This window comes from Catharus ustulatus, chromosome 10 (assembly GCF_009819885.2).
Source record: "Catharus ustulatus isolate bCatUst1 chromosome 10, bCatUst1.pri.v2, whole genome shotgun sequence".
NCBI classification, from domain to species: domain Eukaryota; kingdom Metazoa; phylum Chordata; class Aves; order Passeriformes; family Turdidae; genus Catharus; species Catharus ustulatus.
The window spans coordinates 11,119,063-11,142,520 of record NC_046230.1 but is presented as its reverse complement, the minus strand read 5'-3'; the positions used below and the strand labels follow the sequence as shown (position 1 = coordinate 11,142,520).

Sequence of the window (23,458 nt, the reverse complement as noted above, 5' to 3'; positions counted from 1 at the left end):
TGGGACTTCTGCCTAATAATAGTGAACATGCTTAATAAATGAATGAACCCAAATGTATGTAGGTATGTTTGTTCACACATAATATGAAGTACTACTCTAAGTATTAGTACTTAGAGTTTTGTTTCTTTTGCTTTTAAAATTGTCAAATAAATGAGCAGCACATGGCAATCAAGGGACAGAATCAGCCCCAACCCTCAAAAAACTGTAGTCAACTGTCTGGTGATACCATCCCTGCAAAGCAATGACAAGGGAACAAGAAGCATGGCTGGGAATCCAGGGTGGGTGTTTCTAAAGGGGCATTCCAGAACTGGCTACAGCCTTTCAGCAAACCTGCTCTTAGAATGATTCCTTCAGCCTTTGAATTTAGCTGCATTAATTACATTTATCTCTTCATTTCAGTAGTGCCATCGCATAAAACACATTACTGAAGAGCACTCAGTTTGAAATTAAGAGTTATTTTGGAAAACAAAAACCCCACACCCTTTATCATGAACCAAAATTCTCTGACCTAACACACTCAGGAAAGCAACCATATACCCAGACACTGGGCCTGGTAATTAACCTGCTGCTCAAAAGCCTTTCATCCGAATTCCTCCTGTACATGCTACATGAAGAAGCTGCCTTCTTCAGTACTGAAATCTCCACTAATTGTTAGGATGTAGAAAACAAGGTGAGGGGAGAGGGAAAGAAAAGACCTATTGGTAGAACCTCTGGAGTCTGACTTGCCAGAGCCAAAGTAAAGCACTGATCCGCCCAACATGCCCTGGACTTCCTTTTGCGTATACATCTAGCTAAAATTGCCCCAAGGATACAGACTAACTCAGTTAAATGCTGAGTTTTCCCAGACTTTCCCACAATTCCTTCTGTGTCTCTGTATGGCTACAAAGTCTTCCATTATTTGCTGGGACAGACAACAGTTGGTCTTTGTTATTCCTATGAGTGATTTACACACCTTCATTTTTAATTGTCACACTTATATAAACAGGCCATAAAAATAATATCTAAGTGAACTAAGATGCAAAAGATGCAAATTTAGACTCTTGCTGTTCCTGTTAGATGGGGATTTTTCCAGCTGAATGAAAAGAACAACATTTAAAGGCGATTCCTTTTATAAAAGGCAAGTACTGAGAATCTAGAAAAATAGGAAGTATCTGAATATTATGAAATGTATTCAGATACTCCATTGTATCAATGTGTTATGAACATACATTAGGGAAAAGCATAGGCTTTCCTACACTGAAGGATCACAGACAAATTGTTATTAAGATAACACTGAAGTGCTGGATATTTTGTTGTGAAATGCTTCTATCAGCCACTTATACTCTAGAACTCTATAATCTTTAAGGATAGAGCACCTGAGATTCACTGTAAAAAAATGGCAAAGAGAATGTCATTAAAAACTATAGAACCATCCATGGAATCTTAGGAAAACAATAGCTTTACAGATATATGCACTCACCTTTACCAGTTGTATTTCTGTATAATGTGACACTCATGTAATTACTAATTAGCAATAACAAGTGGTTTTGTCTTAGTTTTTCTCTGAATAGAGTTTTAATTACTGATGAGCATGGTCTCTCCATCTGATTCTATCTCCTAAGGTCCTACTTGCTTTCTAAACTGCTGCTGGATGCTGTAACAAAGGTTGCAAATTTCTCTCTCTTATCACTCCTGGTTAATTCACATGATTAGTGAATGTAGATATTGTATTTTTATCAAATTTACTATGTCCTTACCAATGTAATTTTTCTCTGTACAAAACAGAACAACTTGCTTGTGTTGATCGATGTTCACATCACCTATTTCTTCCAGTTTCAAGGGGCAAGCTTTTTTTAGAGAGTAACATAGTCAAAGATTTGATATGGAAAGAGGCTCCACTGAGTCACATAAAATCCTGCAGAGAGATTACAGTCATTTTATCTGAATCATCCTTGGTAATACTAGACAGTAGACAAGAAGGGCAAAAAAAATTAGGTTGGAAAAAAATAGATTGGAAAAAAAGGAAGTTTCTCAAAGTAGTCAACATAAAATCTATTCAGCCATTTTACATTTTCAAATAATAATAAAAAAATATTTTAAAAACACATGATTAAAGATACTTCTGAACATAAGACTTTTAGAAGAACCAGTCTGTGAATATGACTTCAATTATTGTTTTGGGTTTCATTTCCATAAAGCTTTAGTAGACACTGTCCAGCTGTTTTGAAGAGCAAACAAGATGAGAATAACACACATTTCTCATTATTAAAAATAGTAAGAAATCACTTGTGAATAACGCAAGTACTGGAAAAAGCAGGGGTAGGCAGCTGACATAAGTCAGCAGAAGAGAAAATACTTGAAGTCCCACAAAAGCTGTTTAGCATTTGATAAAATAAAATGCCACATAACAAGACAGAGTAATCTCACTGCTTAAAACCCATGTGTAGAGATGACTGCCTCACAGCTCCAAATAATCTTACAAATGTAGATGTAGAACTAACGCAATCCATTTCAGGCTCACATGCTCAAGCTTAGCTGTCCAATATGCTGCTAAATGTGGGCTGCTCTTTGAGGCCAGTAGATCTCAAACCATTTCTCCCAATTAGTTCAGCTGTGAAACTTTTTCCTTCATTTCTTCCTCTGCTCCTGACAAATGGGAGGGGAGTTCTAAGCCTTTGTCTTCCAACTGTTAACCTGCTATCAGTAACCAAGACCCAGGAGCATTAACAATGAACCCCAGATCATTTCCTCAAATGGTACAGAGTGAGAGTTGTTTACTCCCACTCTCTTCCACTGCCATCATTTCCCCAGCTATGACTATTTATTGTCCTGACCAGACAGATACCTCATTTTAAAAAAAGTTGTTCTACAAATCATAGCAGTGATGAACTAGTTCAGCCAGAACTGAGGTCAGTGTAAATGAGGGCCTGTTTAAAAAGCTTTCAGTCCTAGATCACTTACAAAATTATATAATTTGTCTCTGCACAAACTCCACAGCTCTTCCATTTGTAGACCTGAAACTGTTCTGATGGTTTGAATGAGTCAGGAAGATAAATTGACACACTAACAGAAAGCTGTATCCCATTAAGTCCTTAGGAGTTTAACTGAAATTTTAGGAGCTGGTGAGCAATGGTAGTGCTTTGTTAGAGTGCTGAAGTACAAAAGGCTCTATTAACAATAATAATACACTTTTACAGCATGTTTTATCCAACAATCTCAGAGATCATTACAAACACTAATTGAGCCTAACTATAGCCTGTGATCAATTAGCATTATTATGCTAATTTTATGGATGGAAAAAGAAAAAGACAGAGAGGTTAAGTGATTCACTCAGGAATAGAACCCAGCACCACATGCACAAGGGGGTTATCCTGACCAAGAATTGTTGATAGACTAATCCAAGTAGGAAGTCCAATACAAACATTATAAAGCACTCCCAAAAGCATGATGTCATTGCTCTGAGGAAGTGCTCACCAGCAAGGAACTAGCATTGCTGTGGATGTACAGCAGGTAAATTTCTTTCATTTGTTTGTTTACTTTGAAACTCTCACTGGACCTTTGCAAGATCATTCATAAACACAAATAATTTCTTATTGGTTATGTTGGTTTACCCAGGTGCATATCTAAAAGTAGAGGAATATTTTAAATAATGGCCATGAGGCCTGAAGCAATCATCTGTGTTATTCACATCAATTATGACTTCAAAGAAGAGGACAGCATGACTGTGTCCACTTTCTTTAAAACATTATGCTGGCTATAGAAAGGAGGACAAAACACTTAAAACAATAAAATGTGCCTCCAAGTACCATTCCAGTTTCCTTCAATATTTTCAGCTCTTGGGAAAAAAAAAACAAACCACCAACAACCAAACATTTAAAAGCTGTTTTGGCTTACTTTTCTTATTGAATGTCCTGGAAAACACTTAATCTAGCACTCATTAATCTCAGTCTGTTTTAATGTAGCTCACAATAAGAGGTACAACAAAGTTGCATCTTTGCCAAGCATCAGATACTCTATTTCAGACAAAAATAATCCTTTCTTCCACCCTTTATACCATTAATCATTTGCTACTTATTTAACACTGGTAGTTTGTTTCATGTGCCTGCTTGGTTTACTACTCTTTAGACTGCCTTTTCAATAATTCCTAATGTCCATGATATTTGATACATTTTGAAACACTATCAGTTTCTAGAATATCACAATCTTTATGCAAATGTGTCTTGTTAGTCCCAAAAAACCTATTTTAATTAAGTCCTTAACAGACTTGTCATCGTTAATAGCAGAAGAAAGCAAATGTTCTCTTATGAATATCCAACAGGGAATAACTAGTAATTAATGAAAGGTATTTTCCTCTACAACCTACTGCAGAAATTATTGGTGATTACCATTTTCTCTTTTCATTATTCTTCTTAAAAGCTTCTTACCTGCTTATGCTGAAAATATATTTGCTGGGCAGTTCTGGCTCTATCAGTTTATGTGAAAACTCTCCCTTCTTCCTCATTTCATAAAAATTAAATTAGTGTAACATAGGAGCTGAACACTACAGGCATGACCAAATCAACTGCAGTACAAGCTTAGACTCCATTTCCAGCTTCCCTGCCAGCAGTATGGTCAATGGTGGGAGCTTTATCCTGGAGATTTCACTTAGTGCCTTGAAGATTCTATAAATTAACATCTTCTGAACACTGCTGGTTCAGATGTACCAGCCATGACATTACCTCCATGCTGATTCTGACAGAAGACGACATTTGGAAAGAACAATCAAAATGCTGAGCAGTAGAAGAGCCCAAAACAGCCAATCAGGAGTAAAAGGGGGTCAACCTCACACAATGAACAGGCAGAATCAGGCACAGAACACTTCTGTTTTGGCCCTCTCCTTGTTCAATATGAACTGAAAGTAAACCCTGAGCCCAGGACCTTTGGGTCTAGATGAGTATTTTTGTTGCTTTGTTTACTTATATAAGGTCTAAACAACCACAGATATATCTACATTGCCACTTCCAGGATGTAATTGCAGCAGCACCTTAATACCTGAGCTAGTTTGGGTAGTGACAGAAAGGAAGATACACAATTGCTCACTTCAGCCTAGGCCAATCACACAAATTCCTGGGATCCCAGACCTGGTGGAATCACAGTAAAATCCCTAATCTTGGTGATCTTCCAGATTGCCACAAACACTTGAGGCTGAAGCTGTGTCAGACACTCTTCTCAACATGAGGTGTTTGTTCTTAATCCAGGTAAAGGGTTAAATCCATTACTTCAAGAACCAACTGCATCACTTTTGTTTGTCCTGGTTCACTGCCTTGCTGTGCAAACACTTGTGCTGGCACAGGGAAAAGGGGTCGGAACAAATGGCTGTCTTGGAGTAATGGCGTGACTGCCTCCTCTGGGAAGCAACTCCTGGAAGAACTGACACCGCCTTCATTGTGCCTGCCACCTTTAACACAGCCTTGTCATTCATTTAAACTGGTGGGAGCCAGGCAAGACCACACTGCTCCTGGTGCCTGGTCCTTGTCAAGGCTGGCTGCTCCCTAGGGACAGGGAGATAGATGGCAGCAATCAGAGCAGGTGGCTCACCAGACACCGTCCTTCTGTCCTGAAGTAAGGGGGCAGGGCAGGCTAGGGGTGGTAGCCAGGGTCAAACCAGGTCATCAAGCAAGTTCATGAGAGTGTGACAGGTCCAAGATCGGGCTGAGAAGTCAGTCTGCACGTGAGGGTTAGGCACAGCCCTGTGACTGGCAGGCAGGTTTGTGATGCCAGAGCAGAGCTGAGGTCAAGCCAGGAAGTGGTCCAGCCTTTTGATCCCCAGTCAGGACAACAGTGGCAGGAGAGAGCCAAGGTCAGGCTGGCTGAAGTCAGTCCATAGGTCGGAGGCCAGAACAGTTCACAATGCCCAGATCAACAGGACCTACATATATAGGTACAGGTATGGCTGTGGTAGAGATAGGTATTGAATGTAAACAGAGCCTCTGGGCCAATGGGTAGGGCTGTAGGGGAGGCCAGTAAAGGCTTATTAATATCATCAGGGTTCTGACAGTTCTGCTTGATCCTCTTCCTTACATACTGTTCCTCCCACCTTCCTCATTCTAGCTTAGTGCTTGTGAGGCCGCATGTGGAGTCAGACCAGCTCAGGAGGAAACCAGTCCTCTTTTGGTAAGGTTATTTCCCCACACTGCTGTGTGAACACAAGAACTGGTGATGTGGAGGTGGCTGCAACCTGTGGCTCAGGGCTAAGAATCAATAGATGGCGGTAGATGTGGCAGTGTGGTCTAAGTGGGGTCTCTGCCACTTGTGAAACTACACTCAGAGTCTTCTGGAGTAGTACAGATATGAATTTTCAGATTGCAATTACCTCCTAATATAAGACCAAGTGTATTGCAAGTGTCACTGCTCAAAAACACCATAATAGAATTAATTTTTAAATTTATACAGCTCTACTAGGTGATCTACATGCAGCTGGACTAGATGGTCCCAGCTGAAACATTCTGTTCTATAGACACAGCTGTGGATATATTTATATTTGCCTACAAGTGCTAGAAGACAGTCACTGTCTCTAAGAGCATAGTCTGGGCTAGAAACATTATAATAAAGAAGAACCAGTCACAAGGAAGAAGAAAGGGAAAATGAAACAATGTCTTTTTTTTTTTTTTTTTTTTTTTTAAATCAGAGCTTGTTTTTTCTTTCCCCACTCTGTAATAACTCAGTAATGGAATGCAAATTAACATTCATGGTTTTTTTAAACAATAGCCTTTGTGTTCTGAACCACACTGACAAAATACAATACAAAAAAAACCATGATCACAAAAATCTTTTTCCAGCAATACGCAAACCAGTTTTGTTGGAAACATCTAACTGTGATAGAATCTGTTTTGGAAAGTAATAATATAAGTCCAACTTCTCTTTACTCAGTGGAGAATTTATTTAATTTTTTTCTCAAGCTGAATTTCAAACTGTTACATTCCTGCAAAAATTCCATTAAGTCAGTATGGTCCTGGGCTCTAGGTCTAGGTAGCCAGGCTGAGCAGATATAACCAAGGGCATAACTTGATTTCCAGGATTTTAGTTATCAATGAAAAATGCACTGAAAAGCACAGTGCTTCACTGTCAGAGACTTGACCACTCACTGTACTTGCAAATACAGAAAACAGAATGTATCACTTAAACCTATAACCTTTTGAGTTGAAGACACCGAGAGAGATAATTCATGATACTTGATGCCAGCTTTACTTCTGTGTAGGAACTCTAAAAGATAAATATATGTGTAAAAAGTGTGCTTTCTCCTGAAAAAAAATTAAAATTTGGGAAAACTAATCACATGATATCAGTTACTGCTGGCAGATATCATCTCCTGTGGAAAATATCTGCTACCCTACTAAACTGCTGTGTAATCTCTATTTAGGCCCCATCACTGTTTTCAACCTACATGTGTAAAATATCCCAACCTATCTGTACAGTGGGCAGAACCACACTGCCTGAGAGACCTATCTGGAAAGTGTTGAAAAGCTTTGCAGGGCTACAGAACATCTGTCACGAAGGCGTCACAAATGAGTGGTCCATTGGTACATTGGCAGTATTTGGCAGAGGTACTCCAAGTACAGCACACTTGAGAGTTTACCTTCTCCAAGCATGTCCCACTCCAGGCGAGTGGCTGGGCACAGCCTGCTGTGGTCCAGAACAGCTCAAAGGGTCTCACTTAGGACCTCTGCTTATAGGATTGTAAAAGAGTTGGCTTTAGTCATAGTAATTTTCCATCCTGTCCACAGTTACGGTCAGTGACTTTCTTTGAAAGTTTGATAGTAAAAATGTTGTTCCACTCAAGTTGTTATTCATGCCTGAAAAGTAATTTTCCAAGGATATTCTTTGAAAAACAGGAGCTGACAGAGTTTCTTATAAGCTGAAGAGGAGCTTGGTCCAGGTGCTGTTCATCAAGGCTGAGGCTTAACACGTCTTTCTGAGATGATAGTGCAGCCTAAAGAGTGGGGGAGGATGCACCACCACAGAACGCAACCTTGAAGATACACTCCAAGGTGTTTCTGTCTACTTTTTCTGAAATGATAATCACCAACAGCTGTCACCACTACGAAATCTTCTGTATAAATTATCTCCACTAACACTGGTGAATATACAAATTACCAAGCAATACCAATCATAATCCACTGAAGGAAAAAAGATCACCACAAGGACAATTGGTTTCTATGTGTCTTTTCTACACAGCATGCAGTTCAGCCGTTTTTAGCCTGTGGTTACTGTGGGTGAGCAGGTTGGCTGCTGCTGCTCTTTGAGGTTCTCTGCCACCATAAAATGGACCAGTTCACAAATGGTCCAGTTTACAAATGCAGAGGAAGAGCAGGGACAAAATAGTGTATTTTGTGTCATGCATTTAAAACATAAAAAACACAACAAAGCAAAAGTAGCTTAAGAGAGATTTTTAGAACTCTCATAAGGCATAAGGAGAACATCAGAAATTAGCTACATCCCTTATTAGCTTTTGCCTACTTGACAAAGATTCTACTGGCATTGCCTCTTACTTTTATAAGGAGGAGCTCTATTGGAGAAAAGGATTTGATGATTCTGGAATGTTTAGTGTCTTGTTAAATATAATATGCTGAGCATATTTGCTTGAGAAGGTCTCTGGTTGCCTTAGCTTGTGGTCTGCAATCATCTTACTATGATTAAACTGCATAAAATCTGGTATTATCTAAAGGCTTATCAACTGGGATTTAATTTAACTGCAAACTCTGCCTTTAAAAGATACCAAAATTACTACTGTTATAACAGCCACCATAAATTTGCATTAGTGACTGAACTTAGGATCATCTTCTCCTGGGGCTGTAACCCCAAAGAAGCTATAGAAAGGAAAAACTGTGATCTGCTTCCTCATATCCAGGACCTAGGGCTTTTTGCCAGGACAACAAGTGCTTGTGAACAAGACACTCAGAAGAGAGACCCCATCGATCACTCAAATTGTGTTACCAAAATTCTGTAGAGGTGACTGTTTCCACCGCTATTCAGGTTTCAGTTTGCGGTTTATTCTAAATCTGGTCCTGTATTTGCAATGCAGTTAAGTGATACTCAGAACAGGCCATGTTACTCCAGTCTTCACACAGCACTTTTTTCCACCTGTCAGCTTGGACTTTCCCCACCTCCCTGTAGCAGGATTCTTCTAGTCTGGAAATAAGAGAGTAAAATAAGAGAAGCAGCAAGATTTCTAATTACTTATAGTGAAAAAGATATTAATAATTAAAAGTAGTTTCATTTTCCAGGATTTGTCTGGAATAATTTTTACGTTCTGTTGCTAATATGGAGCTATGATATTATATAGCTTGTTTTCATATATTTACATAGCAATTCAGTGATGTTGAAATGTAAGCATTTTTAGAAGATCTGTTCAGGAGTTGTGAATGTACAGATCAGACATCCTGTGTTGTTTCTGACATCCTGTGACGTTTTCTTCACCGAACTCTTGGTTTAAACAAGCGCTGGAGCAAGGCGGCTCCGGCGCGGGCGGAAAGGCCCGGCCGAGCAGCGCAGCCCCGGGCCCCGCGGTGCCTGCGCAGGGCGGCCGGGCCCGGGCTGGGCGGCTCCGGGCAGCAGCAGCAGCAGCAGCGACCTCTGCGCAGGGCTCAGCTCACACACAAACCTCGGGCTGGTTCTGTTTACCGAATCATCACCCGCATATCATTCTCTCTGCTATACTGCGACGCGGGAAACTTTTTTCCCCCATCATACCTGAAATTCAGGGCTCATTCCAAAGTGGAACTCATTATCAGCTGGCTTTAGTTTTCAGTCTCTGTGCAGACTGTGCTGTACTTATGACGACAGTAATAAGCTAAAATAAAGGCCAAGCTGAAAACAGCTTTTCTGCTGCCGGACCACAGAAGAAATTGGCAAGTGGTTGGACTCATACTTCCTCTTTTTTTTTTTTTTTTGTACTTCAGGTTACAAAGAGGGATCTCATTGGCTCATGTAAACTCACTGCTAAATAAGCAGATTTTTACTCCTTTTTCATCTGCTGGTTAGATCTGCAAAAGTAAGCCCATGTACACAAGGCCATTGCTTTTAAATTTAAATGTATAATTTAAAGGTGTAATTTCAACCAATATGTAGTGAATGGTGCAGTAACGCAGCAGTTACTGAAATTTTACCCTGAAGTAAAATGGAACCTTTTCCCTCCTCACAGCATTATGGAATGGGATTTGGGGAGCCTATTAGTAGGTAGTATACTAGCATTTATTTAAAAATAATGTTTTACTTCACAGATTTATATCAAAGCTAAAAGCAAACATATCCTGTAAAGTTAAACATCAAAAGGCAAGTGAACATCAGATTTGCTTTCCTTTAGTTTTATAATAATTTAAAAGCTGATAATTCACTTTCTGGTGTATATATTTATGAATGACCTCTTGGAGTTGACAATGCTGGGAAAATTTTCAATTAAAAATTACTCTAGTTTTTCAGATATCTATGTCTAGGTAGCCTCTCTCAAAATAAATCCCCAAGGATTTAATTAGCTTTGCCTTACTTCAAAAGGCAGCTTCTAGACTTTCCAGAGCATACAGCGAACATAAGGAAGCAAGAGGTGAAAAAATATGCATGTCCTTTCCTCAAGTACAGTAATTTTAGTGGTCCTACAACAACAATGTATCAGAATTTTTAGATCAATAACTCAATGTTTTAAATACAAAAACAAAAATAATTTGTTTTCCTATTTTTTGAGGTATTTCAGAATTCAACAGTAAAAGGGACAGATTTGCCAAAAAAGGGCAGTTCACTAAAATCTTAATAAAACTTAATTGTTCTAAATGTAATGAGTAAAGAAAAAATAGTGTATATATTTTCAGATACTAAAAACTATTCTGAAACTTGATTCTGCAAGTTGATTTTGCATTTGGAAAGACTGTTAAGCGGAACTTACTTTACTGCTGTTACTTCCCTATCTAACAATTAGTTACCTCAGATAGATTCCATTGTATTTTTTATAATCATAATTTTTACTGCCAGTGAAAGTAGATTTTCATTTATTTTAAAATAAATCCTGGTTTAGATTTCATTTGGCAAACCTGCAGCATTCTCACAAGCCAAGTCATACTCTGTCTTCTGTTTGATCTTGTTTCATAGCCAACTTCATAGTAGGGTCATAATAACAAGGATATGAAAATTGTTAAAGGAGTGAAGCCTTCAACTTCCATTAAGTTCCAGTCAGTGTCATAAAAACACTTTGTACAGGAGACTTTCTTCTTTATTTTACAGTGCTGATGATCATAATTTTTTAGAAGGTTAGTTAGTTACAATTTTACATGTAAGATCACTCACCTAACGCAGCAAACTAAACAGCTGCTGTGTCATTAATGTTTGCCACGTAGTGAGTAATTGCACCAAGTCTTTGCCTCTTGAATAGCTTGGTTTGCAGCTCTTTGTTTCGCTGACCATAAACCACAGGGTTAAAACATAGTCCAAATAACAAAGTAAGAAGGGTTGTAAAATAGTGTTTTCATGGTGTCGTCCAAGAGCTGTTATCAGAAGTAGTAGAGATGCAAACTCAGTTGCAGTCCAAGAATAATGATAGTTTTTCTGGGTTTTTTTTATTTTAGATATTTGAACGGCCATCATGTTTTTCTTCTCTGCAGAAGAGGCAGTAGTCAATTACAATGACAATTATATGAACTACAATTACGTAAAACAATTCCAACTGCTCTGACAGAGTAGCTCCAGGCAGAGTCGGCCACGAGGTTCTGTTTTGAGTATATCTTGAGGTGTTTCTTTTCTGCCTTCTGTAAGTAAAAGGCTTTAAGCTTTGTTATAATCCAAGCACAAATGCCGACTTGGTGTTTCACTGAGCATGCCGGTGGTAAATACTGCGGAGATCAGCAGATGCAGCAAGATACTAGTGAAGTGCCATCAAAGTAAGAGGTCTTCTGCCACTTGCTCCTTGTACTCCAAACATTGTCCATATTACAAATTGTGGACTTCTCACATTAAGTATTTCTACTGTTTAACAGATTGCACCAAGGTCACAGAGGAGGGAACAACAGAGCAGGTGATGGCACAAGAAAAAAAACTGCACTTTTTTCTTCATTTAAAAGCATTCTCAAACTATCTCTGGTATTAGCAATCTAAGTGAAGTTTCCCTCAGCTGAATTACTACACATGTTCATGATCTTTAAAGGCAGCTCCCAGGTCCTGTTAAAAAAAAAACAAAATCCGAAGGTATCACAATTTGTACAGTTAGCTTGATGCTATTTCTTCCCACAACCATAAGCACGATTAGCAGATATTCACAATAAGACAAGCTTGCCTGCACACAAGAAGCTGATTTTACTGTAACCGTTACATGTAATATATTGGTTTTCATGGCTGAAAGAATTTCATACTAGAACCTCTAAAGCATGTCCTTAACTTTCTTCTTTTGATAGCCATTTAGTGGACAGGTAGAGAGTAGAAGGAAATGAAGAGAGTACTCTCTTACATGCAGAGAGTAAGGAAATTAAAAGTATCCTTATAATAAGGATTTTTTGCAAAGCATTTTTGATAGGTAAATTGATTCACAGAGTCTCGGAATGCACATGGTTGGAAGGCACCACAGCGGGTCATCTGGTCCCACCTCCCTGCTCTAGCAGGCTCATCCCAGGACACATGGCACAGAATTGCATCTGGATGGTTCTGGAATATCTCCAGTGAGGGAGACTCCACACCCTCTCTGGGCAATCTATTCCAGTGCATGGTCTCCTGTACAGTAAAGCTCTTCCTCATGTTCATGTGGAACTTCCTGGGTATCAGTTTCTGCCCACTGGTTCTTGTGCTATTGCTCAGCACCACCGAGCAGAGACTGATCCTTGCTCTGAGCCCTCCCTGCAGAGACTCATGTACATTGGTGAGGTCCCCTCTGAGTCATCTCTTCTTGAGGCTGAGCAGGTCCAGCTCCCTCAGCCCTCAGCCTTGCTTGGAAGAGAGGTGCTCCAGTCCCTTCTTCATCTTTGCAGCCTCTGCTGGACCTGCTGCAGGAGCTCCATGTCTCTCTTGTGCTGAGGAGCCCAGAACTGGGCACAGCACTCCAGATGTGCCTCATCAGGGCTGAGTCAAGGGCCAAGATCACTTCCCTTGACTTGCTAGCAATGCTCTTCCTAGTGCACCCCAGAATCTCATTGTCATCTTGGCCACAAGGGCTCACTGCTGACTCATGGACAGTTTGTTGTGCATCAGGACCCCCAAGTCCTTCCATGCAGAGTCACTTCCCAGCAAGTTGGCCTCCAGCTGTCTCAGTGCCTGGCATTATTCTTCCCCAGGTGTAGGATCCTGCATTTGCCCTTGCTGAACATCAGATGGTCCTTCTTTTCCTACCTCTTCATCTCCAACCTGTCAAGGCTTTTCTGAATGTCTGCACAGCACTCTGGAGTATTGGTAGTTCTTCCCAGCTTTGTGTCACCAGTGAACTTGCTGAGGAGGCATCTATCCAAGTCACTGATGAATACGTCAACCATACTGTTAGTAAGTTAAACAATACTGGGCCCTGCACTGAACACTGGGGGACACCACTAGTGCCAGGCCTCCAATTAGACCCTGTGCCACTGATTATGGCCATCTGACATCTGCCATTTAACCAGTTCTCAATTCATTTGATACTATTTCATGGGGCAAAGCAAGAACAAACAAATAAAGAGATTAAGCTGCTCACTGAGCCCACCTGATGGTCCCTCAACTGGCAAGATGGGTAGTGCAGAGAAATAAACTTACAATAAAATAACCCTAATGTCTAAAATACATCAGCCTACAAAACCCCTCTGAAATCTTTCACAAGTATTGCATTTACGTACTAGAAAAACAAGGTACATTTCTGATTGTATCTATCTGGCACTTAGTAAGACAAAATCTGTGCTGAATGTTTGTTTTCAAATATTCAAACAGATGTCAGTTCTGAACAGTATTTGAAGGAAAATTTTAGTCATCAGGATATGATTTTTCATTTAAAAACAAATTGACTTTGCCAATTGTCACTAGCAACTTTAAAAACCCTCACATACAAAAAAATCTAAGTATAAATATTATGCGCATATAATCTTTGCAACTATTCTATTGCAAGTATCAGTTTTCCACTGAAGTTTAGCTGTCTCAGAACCTTATATTTTTTATATTTAAATGCCTCCTCAACATCTAACATTTTCTTATTTTTATATGAATGCAGAATCTTTTAAATTAAATGGAATCTTAAATGCTGGATTTACTTGAGGTAACTTTAAATTTATTTTTAATGTGATTTTCAGGCATCTTTAGATGCTCCCTGCATTTAACTAAAGTACACATTACTGAGAAGACTGAATTTAATACTTGAGAACAGAGAGAAGCACCCAAAACCCCCTCCAAAACCAAAGAAGATATTTCATAGGCAAGGAGGGTGCTGTATTTGATGTATAGAGTCTCAGATTTGTCTGTGTGACCATAATATAGACACAAATACTACAGTTTAAGCACTTCCAAAGCAGTTGGGTAATTTCAGAGCATAAGTCCTTTTTTCAAAAGTCATATAACAGCCTTGGTGGAAGCCTTCACTTTGCTCATGCCAGCTGTCCCTCAGCTGTTAGCCGTAGACTTCCTCCAGACAAAGTATCCAGGTTGCTTTGGAGAGCCCGGTGACTTCATTTTTATTACAACAAAGACCAACCTGTGCTTGGCTGTTGGGTAACAGCAAGCCATAACACAGGTAGTACATATAGTTTCTGTCTTAACAAAACCCTGGAGTAGATTTTCCATAGTTCACCTACAGTTATCTTCTTCCAGAATACTTCTGAATGCAAACAGCATATGGGTGGGGGGGAGTCAGCATCTCTTACTGACTCTGCATGGTTCAAGAAGGTGACAGGCTCCATATATATGTGTGACTTTTGGGCACACGGAGAAGAGATAAACATTTAGAATGATTACATGGGCTGCAAAAGGTCTGTGGAAAAATACAGAGTATATGAAGTATATTTTGATGAAAGTGTCAGGGACAGCACTGCAGGTGTACAAGCTTTACATAAAAAGAGAAATATTAGTATTTTTCTTTTGTTTAAGCAAAAGTGGCCAGTGACTGCAGCTTCCCTCCAAGGGGCTGAATCACCACTTCCTGTCAACTTGTTAGCACTAACACATCACTTCAGAGCTACAGCTCCAAAGCTTCAAGCTGCTCCACACAGGCCAGCTTCTGTTTGTACAGTGCAGTCACTGAGCAGCAGTTCAGCAGTGTCAATACTGGTGTCTGGAGCTATTTTTAACATGCACTGCATTGCCACGAATCAGCCTTCTGGTCTTCTACTGTAATCAGTTTAGCAAATGGCACATTTAGCTACTGCAACTATATATATATATATATATATATATATATATATACATATGCATGGTAGGCACTCAGTCTTCCATTTATTGTGCAGAATGATGAACTCATTGAAAGGATGCATTAAATAAGCAGAAAACAAAAACATTGTTTTTGTTAGAATCCTCAGAATAGACATTGTAGAATTCAACCAGAGTCCTGTAGTTGTCAGGGACACTAGAAAGTCAATTTTATATGTGCATAAATAAGGGAAGTTTTGCTTAGTCATTCATCAATCAGTGGGTCGTTTCCTATATATGGGCAGAAGAAAACAGTGGTTAAAGGGTCTTCTCCACAGTTTAGATCTGTATGCTGATTTAGATCAGTCTGCAAGGCATGTGGTAAAACTTCATGAATTTTACAGTTCTTGTAACAGAGTCATGAGGCCTGTTCACACAATTTTTTACCCACAACACATGGAAGTCTTCATCTTGCAGATTTTCCAATATTACAAAAGCTTAAAGAATGTTAACGCTGAGTTTGATAGAAAGTGAAGCCTGTTTGTACATCAGCAATGTTTCTACATGGAGCTAAAGCTTCATTTTAAAAGCATCACAAACTTCATTTGGAGTTTTTAATTAGACTACATAGATGTAAAATTCTTTCATTTTAGCATTTGAACAAAGTAAGAAACCCATTATATATTAGTTGTATTATTTCAGGCAGTGCCCATGGACATTACAATGATAATATATTGATAAATAAATTAGGAAAGGTTTAAAGGAAATCAAAATCAGATTATCACTCTAACATGTCTTATACTATCTTCTGTCATTGCTACATTCATTTACTTTCAAAACTCCAAACTAATTTTGACTAAATATATTTGGAAATATTTAACGATCTAAAAGCAATATTTAATCACTGTGGAAATAAAAGGATTTTTAATATTTAAATATTTAGTGGCTGCAGTGGTCTGGGAATGCAAATCACGAAGAATACACACCCAGCAGAAGCAAACTCCCCCTGCTTAAGAGGGGCAGGGCGATCTGGCCTCCAGGACCTCGTGCTCACCAGCTGCTTAGGCTGTGTTCTGAAGTGTCCCTGTCTCAGGAGCCTGGGGATCTCTTCCTGCACCAGGGCTGCTGCTGCGTGACACCAGGAGCTTCCCCTTCTGCAGTGGTGGTAGCTGTGACAGCACTGACTCTAGACTGTCTGCTGGCAGTGCCTAAAATCCAGCAGCTCTAAGATGTCCCAGGCTTCAACCCCTTTGTGCTCCAGAATGAGGGTCTCCTTATTCTGACAGCCCCAACACATCCGACAGCCCCATATTGATGTCTTAGGTAACTCAGAGTGTTTTAAAAGGCACTGGAAGCCTCCACTTAGGAAACTGAATTTTATCCCAAAAAACACTGCATGAGCAGCCTGCTGCTCTGATTCTGGCTTGCTTCTAACTGTAATCCTCATATGAGAGAGACTTCAAACAAGGAAAGATGTGGGTTACAATGTGAGATGCAAGGAAGACATCACTGGTTAACAGGTCAGACTGATGTTCAGATAAGGTATTTCTAAACGGTCTGTAATACCACAAAGTTGATTGAATCTATTCTGAAAAAACCATCCACATGATGACAGAAAATTATGTGTAATTCTAGCTAAAATAATAGACTCTCTTCCACTGAAGCCAAAGGGTACTGCTGGTTTCAATTGGACAGGACTGGTTTAAGATGGAAGTGTGGGAATTAATGCTGAATGCTTTCTAGTCTGCTGCACTTTTATTCAGACTCATGAGAAAGAATATTGTTAGCTACAGGTAAAATGTTAGGAAGATGGGACATATACAAAAGTATTTTTATTTTGTACCAACAATCTATTCCCAAATTTAAGAAATATAATTTGGAGAAGTTTTGTAACACAATGAGAGTATAGGAACATGATGAACTTAAAGGACAAGAATGATGAACTAAAAATAATTCAGAAGTAGGAAAATTTCATACGTTTGAACCCACTGAGGTAATATGTAAAGATATATATGACTCAAATCTTAGGGTGCAGACTCACTGAAGAATATCAAGAATAATTTCAAATATATTGTGCAGAGTTTAAATATAGAAGTATATTTTCCAGAAATAGTTTTTCTTACTACTGAGAAGAATAATGTGGTGTATCCCCACTCTTTTGATGTTTAGCTACCGGGTATAGTTTTATTCTTTGATGTAACACAGACTGTAGTCTTAAATGCATCCCTTTACAGATAAGAGTTTCATGTAGGGAATACCCAGACTTTTATTTGAAAAAGACAAATTTTAAAAACACATAAAACACCAAGCTCAGCAGTACATTCATGCCTACCTGATAATTAAAGGAATATGATGTAGCTTGACTGTATAGTCAAAGAACGTTAACTTACCTTGTATTTTGTCTCTGTTCAAATTGGAGTGCTTTTATGTTTCCTTCTCTGTGTTGCTAAAATATTGCTCACTGTAAAAGAAGAAGCAAGAGAAATTAAAGAGAAGCAAAAATAGAGAAGTTACTTGGAAACCAAAATGTCTAGAATGTCATTACATATTTAGAATGTGAATCCTTCTAGAGGCATTTACAGATTTTATGCCATAATGGACTCAAAAAGTAATAGCAAGAGATATAAATATTGTAATAAATACAATAACCTCACAGCTATCATAGATTTACTGTGGCCTAAAATTTTACAGAAACAGAAAAAGTAAAAAATCTCAGCTCCCCTTACTTAGAATGTAATTCTCCTAATTAACTAGTTGTAAAGAGAATACCTGTTAAGAGCCTAAGACATATTGTGCACAATTTAGCTGCTCTAATTCACGGAAAAGGGAACGTACAGTCATTGTCTTCTTGTTGTTGCTGTTATTTGGGATGATATTTTCTCTCTGTCAATATTATTTAGGTTTTCAACATGTTTTGTAGCATTCCTGTCTGAAAGCATTACAAAAATTCTTCTTCCACCCAGGCAGAATAGGAAAAAACGTAAGATGTTTTGATATTTTTCTTATGGCATGAACCATATAAACTATTTAATTGCATTGTCACTTAAGCTGTCCCTTCATTCAACTTAAATGGTTCAAAGGCAAGACTTCAAAATGGTTTCAAAATCTTTTTAAAGAAATGCCTAAAAATATTTCAGAAATAAAATATTTTAAAATGCTTTAATAAGAGAATATTAGAAGCAATATAAGAAATAGGGAATATAGTAGCCCATGGGAAATAGATTGATTCTTACAAGGTCAATACTCAGTAAGGTAAGTATGGACAAGCAAGATGAAGGGTGTGATTGAGAGAACATCCCTCCTTCTGCATCAGCAGTACCCATTCTCACTGCTTATTACTCAATTCTGCATCTGAGACTGAATCACTGATTTATGGTTTTTATGGAGTCCTATGGTCTTCCAGACCAGGGAGAATCAAGAGAGCATCTTCTAAGTGCTGTAGAAATAAATATATATAAATAACTGTGTAACTGAAAAACTAACTCACCTTTAATGAAAAATCGTTCCTGGGAATCTCTTCATCACTTCTGAGTATCTCTAATGTATGTTAATACTTGTACAGTGAATTTTAACTGTGGAAACAAAACATAAGTGGCCTGGAAAATGTGAGTGAAACAATCAAAAAACATCTGTATTTTTCATGCAAATTTTGGTTCCAAGCCTTAGAATGGCAACAGCCTTTCCCCCCAACTAGATGTCAATAACAGTTCTAAATAGGTAGCTGCAAGCTGGTATCCTGGGTAGAAAACAGCAGCAGCTAGGGGTATCTGCACCAATACATTTGTAAAATGACACAGGCACTGGGAAAAACATGTCTTCCATCTTCTCTGACTTATTCTTGAAAGCTCCTGCTTTGCTCCAACCACCAGAGATCAGCAGGCAGAATTTCCTCTGGCTGGTTCTTCATGCTGAGTGTACCTTGTGACTGTCTCCATGCATTATTCTAGTTGATGGAACAGTTAGAACACATCTGAGAAGCTATATTATTGCTAGTTCTGAGGGAAAAAACAATGAGACAAAATGCTGCTTATGGGGAGGGGGGCCCTGCTCTGTCATGCTGCTGTCCCACTGAAGATTCTCAAGGTACCATTACAAGAAGCCAGGTTCTCTGGGTGTCAGTGAGCTAAGACTGCAGAACTGGTAAGGAGAGTTGCAGCAGCACACAGCCATCTTTCAGCTAACATCCTACAAACAGCAGCTGCCAACAGCAAATTAGTTGATGGCTCTGCGCTGAGGCAGTGAGCAGGGCTTCTCACAGCACAGCGCGTTTGAGGTGTGCTGTAATTGGGGTTTGGTAGGTGTGCGGCAAATTCAGGAAGAGCAATTTGCACCTCCTTGTGCCAGAAACGGAATGAGTCAGATCCTCGAAGCTTCAATTTCAGCTTTGCTGCTGCCTCCTCATTGTTCTGACTAATACAATGATTTCATACCCAGCTAAGTATGGTAAAAGCCAGCCGCATGGCCTCTAGGTTGGAGCCAGCTCATGCTGGCGTCAAAGCTAAAAGACTCCCACAGATTTCAGGGGAGCAGCTGCAGGCCATTCCAGCTACCTGTAAGCAAAATTATTAACTGCACTAAGAAACACACAAATCAAGATACATTTAACAATACAGCACACTGCATCAGAAGTCATTAGCATCTCAGTTCTTAGGTGTCAAATTTGAAACATCTGAAAAAGGCCGGAAGTTCAGAAAGAACAAAGCAGATGGACGTAAGACTTCTAATATATTAAAACCCAAGAAACTTAAAATAGGCAACAGCTTTAAATGCAAGTCTAACTCTCTAAACATATGAAAAAAGCATTAGAAAAATGCCCTGTATGGTTTTGCCCTCAGATGTCCCCAGTTACAGTATGTCCCAAATGCACTATGCTGTGAAAAGTCCTGATCACTGCCTCAGCACATATTCGTCTAACACCACAGGATCAGTGTCCTGTGTTAACTTGGTATGACCTTGGTCCTGGGCAGTGGGCAATACTGAAACCTCTGTCTTTCATGAGACTTTATATACACACTGGCACTTTTCATGGTCAGCTTACACATTTACAGAATACAGGCTTCTTTCCAATTTATTAATTACTTACTACAATTAAAGTATTTCAAAAACCATTTTTTACTAATGGGTAGGATGTTTTTTCCTTCTGTTTATAAATTAACTTTAGTAATTTGTGAAGAACACTGAGGGTGAAACGACTTAAAATAATGTAATATTTGAAAGATTTAGTAGCAGTTTTATTTCCCTGTGTTCTCCCACAGGAACCACGACTTGGCAATCCATTTGATAACTGTTTTTCCTTCTGATCTTGTGTAAGCCAAAACCTTGGTCTGACAAATGATATTGTGAGAGCAGTTATCTAAAACTGCCTGGAGCTCTGGCAGAATCAGGCCAAGGGCCTTGATGCTAACCCTGCAAAAGGTAATGAGGGTTTGCAGTAGGCTATTGACAGAGTAAGATTAGATTTAGTTCTGTAAGGCTTTGTAACTGCAGAAAATGAATACCTCATCATTTAGTAGTGTTCCTAGTTAGTCCACAACATTTTTTCTCGAAAGGTGAGGATAAGGTCAGTGGTGAGACCCAAAAGCTTCTCCAGAAGAACTGCAGGGAGAAAAGACCAGGGTAATTTGACACAGAGGTCAGACTTTGTATGTACTTGCTGTACAGTATTCTGTAGCCTCAGAATAGTGCAGCTGACAGCTAGAATCCCTCCTTTCTAACAGATGTCAGGTGTATTTCAGTAAATATCGAAACCATGGATAGCTTTCTGAGCCTGATGTGAAAACCAGAGATTCTAAGGTTTCCTGCATGCAGTTTGTAACCTTCTTAGAGGCCCCAATTACCAGCCTTGCCTGCCTATCAAGTACTACTCGCTTTTTGGGTCAAAGAGGCATCAAAATGGGGTCAGAGGACGAGCTCATTATTTCCTGTCTGCTCAGCAGTCTGCTCCCAGTGCGTTTCTTGGCTCCTCTGTGACGAACACGGCATTGTTTGTGAAACAATGTCATGTTTTAATGATTTGCAAGTACTATGAATCGTGCGTATTAAAGATACTCAGCAAGCATTAACAGCTATTTAGTGCAGCAAAGTTTTATAGCATTTCAAGGATATATGTTGAACAATAAGCGCCCATTATAGTGGGCTTACTTAAACAGCCCATCAAGACTTCAATAATTGGCAATAGCATAAGAGAAATTAATATACGAGTAAAAATATTTTAAATCTAATTTGCTACATCTGAAGTAGCAATATTTTCAGATGGATCTTAGTTAAAGTACATAAAATAAGTATTAAAAAGCCCAATGTATCCTTGCCAAATAATGCAACTTTCAGAACCCGTAAGGGACCTGACCCCAGCGTGACTCGCTGCCACTGCGCTGGTGTCACCGGCGTCATTCCCGCCCCGCCCGGAGCGCCTGCCCGGTGTGTCACGTCTCATCAGCACCGGGCGCACCGTGCGGAGCTGCTGCTCCCGGCCGGCACGACCAGCGGCCGAGGCTGTTCCCGGTTCCAGCTCCCGCAGGGCCCGGGCGCGGCCGGGACGCGGCGCCTCTGGGAGCAGCCTCGCCTGAGGCGGCCCGGCCACTGCGCCACGGCGCCCCCTGGCGTGGCGGCTCCGCCGTGGCGTCCTCGCCAGCCCCGCGCCCGGCGGGAGCACGGGCCCCAGGGCGGGATGGCGGAGAGCACTGGCCCAGAGCGGCCCCACAGAGGCCCCACAGCGGATCCACAGCGGCCCCGCAGGGAGCACCGTCCCACACCGGGATGGCGGGGGAAGGGGCTGCCGGAGGCTCTGGAACATTTTTATTTTTAGGGACAGTAAAACGTTGTGGTCACTGCTCCTTGCAGGAAGCCTCATTAAAGCTAATTATACCTCCTCATTAGAGCCGCATTACATTTCTCTAAAGAAATACATTTAAAGATACAAAGTGGCAGAAATGCCAGGTCAATAATAGTATGAGCTGAATAAACCTTCCCTTTTTGAATAAAACCTTGAGAAGATGTTCTCCAATATTCAACCTAAAACACAGTGCACCTGGTCGGCAGAAATCATCATCCCAGTGTCAGGAGCATGTTAATATTTCAGATCACAAACAAAAAGTGCTTCTAAAACGACGTTTTAGAACAATCATTTCCTTCCTTAACATATAATAAAATTGTATTAAAATAATATTCCCATTCCCTATTAAAGCAACTTTGCAGATGACCAGCAGATTTCGATTAGAGAACATTTACTAGTTTGTTTTTCCATTGCAGCCACCACAACAAGAGGACCAGCGCCTCCAAACTCTGCCTGGGCCACCAGCAGCACCAGCCACTGGAACTCGAGTCCATTTTGAAACCAGGGTGAACAGCTGGCTCGAATGAACGCCTGGGAGCCCACACCCTCGCTCTCCCTCAAATAACAATGTTTATTGCATTCTTATTACACTGAAAGGAAAGCAATAAGCATTTGACAAAACAACATCTACAGGCTGGTGTGTGGGAGGACATTACGATGTTATCCTGTCCAGCAATCTTTTATTTCTCTCTCACCATTCGATAATAAAAACAGTGACTGGACAAATATCCCTTTCACACTTTGCTCCTCTGCTTTTTGTTCTCTGTCACTCTCCCTAAAATAACACAAACTAACTGAGCTGGTAATAGTTTGTCAGATTCCAGAGTCTGGGATGCATTTTTTGCCAGCCTATCTCTATCTGGACAGAAGAACAGAGCTGCTGCAGCAGCCACAAAAGCACAAAAGAGGTCCCGTACATCCCTCTGGCTCCTCTCATGCTGGAGGAGAATTATGGCTACGGGTAGGAGTCCGAACTGACATTTCTGCCATTTCTCCTGTGTCATCTCTGCATACTGTTCCATCCCCCCCTCTCAGTTTCTGTGCTACTTAAAGCAATTACAACTCGAGTGACTCATTACACCACAAGTCTTGGAGTCACTCCCCCATACAAGAAAATAAAAGCTCTCCCTCTTTTCTATAAGATCCACTTTCTGCTGGTATTTGAGTGAGATGGTGGCAACCAGACAGAACTGTCATCCAACACTTCTTCTCAAGTAGCTTTTTACCCCTTAGTGACTTGGTAGGAACAACAAATACACAAACTGAAATTAAACCCAGTGACACACTGTGACAAGGCACTCTCCCTGAAAGATGAAGACTCTGAAGTTACCTACATGTACA

At 39.9% G+C, this 23,458-nt stretch overlaps 1 long non-coding RNA gene across 1 annotated transcript; it reads right to left on the bottom strand.

Annotated features, from left to right (window-relative positions):
- Positions 1-10,675: 10,675 nt before the first annotated feature.
- On the bottom strand, positions 10,676-21,816 carry LOC117000827. Its single transcript, XR_004418857.1, has 5 exons — positions 21,632-21,816; positions 20,784-20,880; positions 18,773-18,857; positions 17,676-17,746; positions 10,676-12,159 (listed from the first exon to the last, which is right to left on the bottom strand). It is a non-coding gene; the product is annotated as an uncharacterized LOC117000827 (long non-coding RNA).
- Between the last annotated feature and the right edge of the window lie 1,642 nt (positions 21,817-23,458).